Raw genomic sequence first — 9565 nt, 5'->3', positions numbered from 1 at the left:
ATATCCTAGTTTTCTCATAAGTGTTCCCGGTTGAAAAGTAAAGAGCAAAATACAAATACACAGCAACATATTTTAAAAATGTGTGCCTGTTTCATTTAATTGTTTAACTTTGTGTTGGTTTGTTTATTTGGGTTTATAATGGAAAACAAATCATGGTAGAAAGTCAGCATGTTTCACGCTTTCAGTCAAAAAAATCACATCTTTCTTTTTTTATGTTGCACAGTACTTCATTTCAACATTGATTTCAGTATTTTTCTGTTATAGCCTTTAAAAGTTGACAAATGAGACATACCTTTTTAAGGGATAAGTGAAACACTACACTCAGTTTCTTTTTTGTTTTACTTAAATGAACGCTTCAACAGGTTTTTGTTGCATTTTAATGTGGAATTTGTTGGTTATTGTTGTTGTATTTTCATGTTAAACTATCCAGTTTTGTTGGACAATTTCTAAATCTTTAGTAGTAGTTCTAAAGGCATTATTTTTTAAAACCAGAATTAACTGAAATGCCATCTTAATTTCCCAGGGTTTATTGATGGATCTAAAGTAATATAACATTTGATAGTTCAGAGGTTGCATAGGTTAGAGATAATTCATTTGACCACAGTATCTTTCATGGGATTCCAATAATATAAAAATATGATTTTTAGGTGTCTAAACATTCTGTTCACTGCTCTAATTTTTTCAGGGAAATTGTAAAATCTCTTACTGACTATGTGTGCCAATCAAGTTGTTTAAAGGAAGATGGTATTTTATTTCTATAGAGATATTAAGATTTTCCAGTAGGCCCATAATTAAAATGGAAAACAGAAGTGCTCTCTTTTTTTGGAGAAAATTCCAAATCATTAGCATAAAAAGAAGTGAAAGATGTTTCTATTTCTAGTGAAATAAAACATTTTAACATCTGAAGAGAATTTATTGTTTCACTATATTGTTAACAAATTGTATTGACACTGTAAGACAAAATATTTTTATTTGGATGCACATTTTTAAAAGTTCTCTGAACAGATTAATAAGAAATTGGAAAAATAGCAGAACTGAAATTTTTCTGGTGTCTTTTTTTCATAGTAATATGTATTTCAGATTTGTGTGTGCGAGGAGAAATTTTGAGTAGTTCTGTTACCTAACCTTCAGGAACAAACAGCAACTAACATCGTCTTTTTACAGCAGACAAGGACAAGCATCAAACAGCACTTTGCATAGACAGCCTTTTCAGTGGTGATAGCTTTTCTACCTTAACCATTTGGATGTTCAGAAGGATGTTTAGAATTCCTCTTTACCCTAGCAGATCTGATAAAAATTACACAGTATCTTCTTCAGATTATACAAAAAAATCTCTTCAAGGTTTGACACAGAGTAATTAAAATATTTTAGATCCTATTGGTGTTACAGGTTTGCCAGACAACTAGCTACAACTGGAGGAAGGAAGAAGTTACGTGAGAGATGCTCAACTTGAGAAACCTAATAAAATCTTCGGGTTTAACTACAACCTGCTCAGCAAACCTGTGCCTACCTGCAACGAGAAAATGTCATTTTCAAGGGCGCAAGGAAGGACAGCATACTGCAGAGCCAGTTGAGGAATTCCAACAACATTAAAGAGACAAGAAATGAGCAGCAATCATTCCCCTCAGCATGTTTCTTCTCTGTATGCTAGGCACTTTGCTTTGAATGCAAAAGAGCTTAGAGGTGGGACTTTTGGATAGATACCAAGGGTTATAAACTTTTTGATTAGAAGAGTTTTCAATTAAGCTCTTCCTTTGCCTCCATGTTATAGGTTAGGAATCCGAGGGGGGGAATTTTTCTTCCCCCTGCCCCCACTGTAGGAAAGACAGAGTTTGAATGGAAAGGGGGGGCGATTAGCTTTACAAAAGAACCTAGTTGGCTGAACCGCATTCCTAACGGATGACCTATCAGAGGCTGGGGGGAGAGGGGAAGAGTTTTGGGGGAGCGGTTTTGCTGGCTCTTCTCAAAAGGGAGAGGTCAGTTTTTGCTGAGCTCTCGCTCTGGGACGGAGACAGGGATCTTGTGTGCGTGCTTTTGGAGAGAAGGCCTGGAGGCCGGTCTTTCTGGCTTCTCACCCTGGTCAACCCTGACTGCTGGCCTCAACTTGCGGGTAGGCTGTCTTTGTCTCTGGCCCGGACCTGCTGCGTTTTCATCGGAGAGTTTTTGTGCTCACTGGGAGAAGAAAGGAGGAGCCTTGGGACACCGTCGTCTGAGGACAACAGTGAGTTCCGTGGGAGTGGACTGTTTTCCTTTCCCCCTTCTTCCATTGAGGGAAGGGTCCCCATTCTCTTTTCGGCCTCTCCCGCAACCTGAGACCACCCCCTAGACCCCCTTCCCAGGCTGTGACCACCAGGGCCCGACAGCGCCTCCTGCAGCCACCACAGAGCACTGCAGGCTCTGCCCCTACAGTGATCCAACAGCGCCCCTGCCAACCGGGATTAGAACCGCGCTGAAGGACAGAGAAGTATTCAGACTTTCTCTTTTGTTTGAAGGGGATTTTTGGGTACAGGACTATTGTCTAGTTGTTTTGGGTTCTGTTACTGTTCTTGCCAACATACATATATCTTTTAATAAAGGGTTGTTATTTCTTCTGGTTTTTTCCACACTTCCTTGATTAAAGCCCCTTAATTTTGAATTTACAATTGCTGAGAGAGAGGAGTTTGGTTTGTCTCATAACTCATCCTCTTCAGCAAACATTCCAGTCTCTTCGAACTGGGACACTCCAATATGTAGCCTCTCATGTATTTTTATTTTTAAGAACCCTTCTACTCTATGAAATGAAAATTAGTTACAGTACAAGTGTTTTTTGTTTGGTTTTTTTTCACTAGGATACCTTTTTTTTCTTTTTTTCCCCCAAAAACAAATATTATGGAGAAAATTATACACGAAAGAAGTAAAGCTGTATTTATCTGTCTGATCTGAATGGTTACATACAATTGCATATTTAAACCATATTCTAGATTATAGATAAAAAATAAAAATATCAGGAAGTAAAATGAGAATTCGAAACTAAATATTGAGTTAAAAAGCAGAAATAAATATTTATAGACAATTAAATAAGGAAAATTATTTTTCCACCATTATGTGGTTATCTATTGAACTCACTGAACACTAAAAGCAATAATTACAGAAAGTGAAGCTTTTTAACACATAGAAAACATTGTGAAAATTGTTATTGTTTCAGTAATTTGCTCTTAGGTTACAAAGTTTAAAAAAACCTAACCCCCCCCCACAAAAAAAACAAACCCAAAAAACCTAAACCACATAAAAAAAGCAAAGGAATCATACTTTTCGTTAAAATAACTAGACCCAAGCATTAATATACTTTTTTTCTTTTCATACTATATGGATGAATAATTTGCTGAAGCAGTTGAAAAGCTACTGTAGTCTAACCTCCTATCCCCAATGGTCTGTATGTGGGGATTTGTTTCTCTGCATACAGTTAAAAGACTCTTCTCTACATATTTCTACCCAGAACTACAGCAGAAATTCTGTATGTAAACCGGTTTCAGTACATTTTAAGCATAAAGGTGCCAGACTCTGGGCAACTCTCCTAGGACTTTCTTCTGTATTATTATTTGGAAATACTTCTTTTCCTCAGTATAGCTAAAAAGCCATAGAAACTGAATGGTGTTTTCCAAATACTTTGCAACATGCATATTTGCTGCAGATATCACACCTCAGTTGTGATTCTTGACATGTAATATCCCTTTAATTGTACCATACAGCACAATTTATGTTTATACTTTCTGTTCTCCTGGGTTCTCTTGAGAGCTTTATGTTTTTCCTGGGCTTTCAATATCAAAGACAGTTATTAATATTACACCTGCTACAGATGAAGAAATACTACATTATACCTATTAATGAACACTGTTTGAAGAATTCCATGTTTAGACAGCAGTACATCTCCCTTTGCCTTACACGTTGTTTTGCAATGAGCCCTTTGGTTCAGAACCTTATGGAAAGTCTCAGGCACAGAAGGACACTGGGCTTAAGGAAGCACAAGTGTTTCTGTAATTTAAATTCCGGCAGCTGGCATCACCTTACATGCCAAATTAAAGCACTTTACAGTGATGCATCAATCAGATCCAAGGACAGAATCTGGCCCTGAGGAAGGAATAATTTTGAGAGATGGTAGATGCCATCTGCAATAGTTTCCTTGTCTTAAAGACAGAGAGACACTGCTTTCCCAGCACTTCGTGTTTTTATGAAAGCCATCAGCATTAGATACATCAAACTGCATTCGCTCCAAGCACCCCTGGATAACTTGCTTATTTCTACAGCTTCCAGACTGACTTGTTGGAGAAGGTCTGCCAGCCCAGCCTGTTCAATAGGCATCTCTGTGAGTCATAACACAGCAGCTCCAGATGGAAGACAGGGCAAACATCTCCCTCTAGAGTTATCACCAACTCAGTTCCCATCAATCAACCAGCAGCTGGGAATGAAGAATCATTTGTTGCTTTGCCTGGCTTGTTCATGCCAAAGACTCAGTACGTTAGAGGTGTGCTTTCTCTCACATCCAGTCCTTGGAGACAAAAAAGCCTGAAGACTCTCAGATTTCCTACATGGCTACTCAGCCTACCACCTCCAAGCATCATGCCGAACTTACAAAAGTGACGTCTTAGCACTTTGACTTGGTGTTTTTAATTCAGAGAAGGAAGCCTTCTGGCTTGTCAAGCTAAGCATGTGGCTTACAGGTGAGATCTTGTCAATCTTACCTCCATCCAAGAGAGAGAGAAGCATTACATGTATTATTCTAATGGCAAAGGAGCAAATAATTGGCAAGCCAAAGGCATGTCTGGGTTAACATGTGGGAAGCATGCACACTGAGTAAATGTGACTGACTGTTCATGCCTGTTCTGCAGTTGATAGAAGTAGTAGGAGTTGGCTGGTGAACTGTGATAATGGTGGGAATCCAGTTTTTGCTCTGTAGTAGCAGACATGGCAGGAGGTGGCTGTTCCTTGAGCCAAGACAAAAATGGAGAGTGAACAGATGGAGCACCCTAGCAGCAGAGTTTTGGCACAAAGCTGCACAGCAAATGCTACCTCGTGCCAGGGTGACCTGATGTGCAGTGCTCTCAGCCATCACCTGCATGTGTGAATGGCTGCAGAAGCTGATACCTTGGAGGGTATGGAGGAAACAAAACTTCATGAAAAACAAATACATAGCCCAAATAGTATCTTCTAATCTGTTACAAACACAAGCAGTAAGCACCAGAAAATATTTCTCTGCTCAGAATTTCATGGACTGGCTGATGTAGCCCTTGGTTTTCTGGAAATTAATATTACCCCCACTTCCAAACAAGGGTGTTTGCTTTTACAGGAGATCACAGGCCTGCCTAAGTGGGAACAGGGACCTGGTCTGCAGGGGAGTGCCTGACTGCTGTTGTCAGGAAGGACATTCAGTGCCCCAAATTTGCCCCTCCATGCTGTAAGCAGGCCTGAAAGTCAGAAGTCTCCTTTTAGGGGATTTTTAAAAACAGTCATCCAGGCATTTTTGGCCATGCACTCAGTAACAAGAGGAAGCTGAAATAGATCTACACAACACAATATATTTCCATTTTAGGGGTCTCTGTTTGATGAAAACTTAATCAAAGACACAGTTCTGATTCTTACCTTTGGCTAACTATGCAAAGGTGTTATTTTCCTGTGCTGTCCGAGGAAAGTGGGCAGGATAACTTTGCATCATTTTAAATGTATTCATCTGTTAAAAATATGCCTCAACTATTATTGGCATTGTATGTGTGGGGAAAGTGAATGGTGAGCAGATAAAAAGAAAATCATACACTGCAGGACAGAAAGGAGAAAAAAGTCAACCCAAGCGGGACAAAAACAGTAAAGAAAGAAATTCAGCTGGGAAATGAAATCGTACTATATACAAATCATATATAGAAAGAAAGAGAGAAAGAAATCTGCTTCTGTAGGCTAGCCTTTTGTGAGCATTACTTTTATGCCTAGCTTCTGTAGAGGTAGCAGACCTCGCTTTTGCAGAAAACTGCATTAGGAACAGAAAATTTGAATCACCTATGGAGGAAAAGAGAAAGGCCATGGGGCTAAATCATAGGAGTCAAAGATTTAGAACACTGAACTAAAGGTACAAAGCCAAAAAATGCAGTGATGAATTCATGAATTCTACATAGTTGCTCCATTCAACATAAGACATTGTTCACTGTCTCTAGTCCCGGGAGATATTTTATTCATCTGCAAACTTGTCTTTAGTCTGTCCAAAATAGTATTCTAGTTCTAAGATACAGGGATGTCATTAAATAGAGGGCATCTGACATTGCCGTAGGGCCTCCCAATTGAAAAAATGCTCTATCAGATGCGGGAATTTGTCATCATTGTATTGTTGCTATCTATCTACTGAAGCTAAATAAAAAAATTACACCACCTTTGCACCTTTTGTTCTTTGGAGTCTCCAGGGAAATCAAGCAGATCACAACTGAGTTAAGATTCCAAACTGTCAGTCAGAAGCAAAAGGAGTTTTCAACACTTTAAGTAGGGCAAGTGGATCATACCCCAGTTTTAGCCAAAGGAGTAGAATAGCAAAGAAACCCAGGCAGACTCTGACTCCTACTCTCTTTTTGATTACCCACAGCAGCACTGAACAGATCTTTTGTAACCTATTGACAAGACTCGGTAAGATTTTAATATGCCCTCTTCTACTCCCATCTCCCTTTTTCCCAAACTCATAACCACTGGAAACTTGTGTGCAATTCAGTGATAAAGCAGGTTTATTTGTAGTTTAATAAAAAGTCACTGTTTCCTCAGAGCAGTGTTCTACTCATTCTTAAGCTTTCTTCTCCCAACCCACCCATCACAATTCAAAAATGTCATGTTAATAATTTATAAGTAGACTCCTCCTGGCTTCTTCTTAGAAACAGCAGCATCCTTGAATAATTTATAACAGTCTGCTTCTGCTCTACTTTTTCTTCTTGGACTTCAGTAAGATTCCATGAAGGAAAGGGAGGAGGAATCAAACAAGCAACTGCTAGCAAGTGTCTGTCTCTGCATCCAACATTTGCTTTCCATCGTCCCCATCCCCCCACATCATCAGGAAATACAGGAAAGGAAATTCTTCTCTCAGAAATGTTAAAGGTTGAATTCAAGTTCAAGCTTAGCAAGGCTTTCCACAGCTACAAGGATCACAGCAGGTAAAGTCTGGTTGAGTAAATACCTGTGTGTCAATATTGTCTGTAGCATCATAACTGAAAGATGTTTTAGTGAAATTTGGGGTAAAGAGGAAATTCGACCATGCAGGGGTCTCCACACAAGGTTTTACATTGCCTCCCAAACTGTTCTGTAATTTAAATTGTTTATGCCTTTGGCGAAACAAATTTAAAAACAAAGCAAAGCAAAATCAAGCCACATGCATACAAAACTCACAATCACATACCCACCATCTTAAAAAAATAATAAATTATTAAATATAACCTGCAAAGACTGTAGGGTTCCTGGAGTGACCCTTCTTTAAGCTGAAACACAGAGCAACAGAAAAGAGCAGAGGAGGCATCAGGGTGAGGGTCAGGCTGGAAACCCCCTGCTCTGAAGGAATGAACTTCTTGGTCACATTTTCCATAAGTACAAAAACTAGAACTGTATTCATTACAGTAGAAACCAATTGGTTAATGTAAGCTGCTAGGTGCCAAGAGATGTGGGTCTGCCCCAACTCTGCCCTGTGCCAAAGAGCCTGGAGACCAAAGTGGCTGTTCCTAATGCCACATAGCACATCGCTGCTCTCACTACAGAGACCGAGTACTGAAGGCTTGCTGATATCATGCACTGCATAAACCTTGAAAAAGCCTTTTGTAAAGTTTATATCAGTACTATTACTTCCTATACAAATGCTAGGAAAGGCAGTCAAACTGCCAAAGGAAGTTGTGTCTTTGGAAAAAAAACTTGATGGGTTTCTTAGAATTTTTTCTGGCTAAAATCAACAAAGGACATCTAAATCCTACTAAACTCATGGAGTGTCACAAGGAGAACCAGCCTCTTAGCCTCATTATCTTGGAAACATCCAGTAGAGGACTCCAGGTATTTAACTGTCATACATTCTTGACTGCAGTACTGGTCTTTAGACAGGAACACTTTATCCCCATAGGCATTTTCCCTCTTTGTTTGTCTTTTAATCTCATCTTCATCCACTTCGGGCAGATAAACTATTTTCAGTGTTTTACACTGTAAATCAAAAGCAAGTCTGTGGTTTGCACAGGCCATTCCCAATCTGTTAACTGAACCCAGTAGCAGCACATCTGCAGTAACACAGGGTAATAAACAGCATTCAGCTGAACACCTGCAAAGTACTGAACTTTGAGTTACCTGTGATGGGTAAGCTAGCTCAAATTGCCACTCAGGAGACTATTAAACTTTCATCTTTCACCTTTGAAACCAAAACACTGAAATTGGATGACTAGGTGATCAAGTCTTCATATTATCAATTTCTCAATACTACAGAGAATATATATCTTCATTGCAGTTGTTGAAATTTATGCTAGCATAACTCATATATCTTCACCAGCTAGTGCAGAGGTTGCTAACAGTGCCAAACCACCACAAAACTGCAGAGACTACCTTGGAAATACATTTCTCCAGCTTTCTTTGTGAGGCTGGTAGTAAATTCTAGTTTTCTACAGCTATTTAGTAATAGCACCAAGTTACCTTGTGATGTAAAGTTTTCTCTGTTATATCCATGCAGAATGAAGTTATATTTTTGCCTGCAACAGGGAAATTCCATAGAGAAAATTGTTATTTCCTAATTTCAAAAAGCATCTTTGAAGTGCCAGAAGGTTTCTAAGCTGCTTGCTTAGCCACAGAAATGTGTTCATGTTGATATTATGCAACTGTAAATTTTAATTTTAGAAGGACAGAAGTTTAATTTTGCTAATAAAATATAAATGATAATAAAGTAAGGAGTCAGATGTTTGTAGTCTTAGCACCATTATGATTTAGATATCAATCATAAGTTAACTCCAAATCAATATCTGACACTTGCACTATATTTAAAATATATTGTTCTAAAATACCTTAAGAATTCACTGTTGAGAATACAGTTACTCCACAGATTAGGCTGAAGAAAAACCAATATAATAAAAAAATCATAACTCTAAGTATGTTTTCCACAATGATATTGCAAAATCCATTCTAAAAAAATCTTGTGTGATATCTCATTAAAACTCATAATTTAGTTATATCAAGAACTAAGGAAATAAAATGTGTTTATTCTCTAATACTCTGGATGTTTTACATCTGCCCTTAAGAATAATTTCACATGGTAACTGATTGCTGTAGCCACATTTCTTATAGCAAAGGTGATTAAGAAAAACTCCACAAAATTATTTTAGAGTTTTGGGACCTGTAGGAAGATGGGATATGCACTTATCAGACCTCCAGAAACCACAGGTATGTGAAATCTCTTTTCACTGTATCGGGCAGGGTTTAGCAAATACACTTCCTTTATTAGCATGACAATCAATTAGAGGAAAATAACAACTACACTGCATGCTCCTAAAATGGAGCTAATGGAGGGAAACATGCAGTGATACAATCATGTACCACTGCAGTGCCA

The sequence above is a fragment of the Manacus vitellinus genome, unplaced genomic scaffold (genome assembly GCF_001715985.3).
Source record: "Manacus vitellinus isolate BGI_N305 unplaced genomic scaffold, ASM171598v3 scaffold_4_pilon, whole genome shotgun sequence".
Classification (NCBI taxonomy): Eukaryota; Metazoa; Chordata; class Aves; order Passeriformes; family Pipridae; genus Manacus; species Manacus vitellinus.
The sequence above is the reverse complement of the archived record's forward strand: the minus strand, read 5'-3'. Positions refer to the sequence as shown.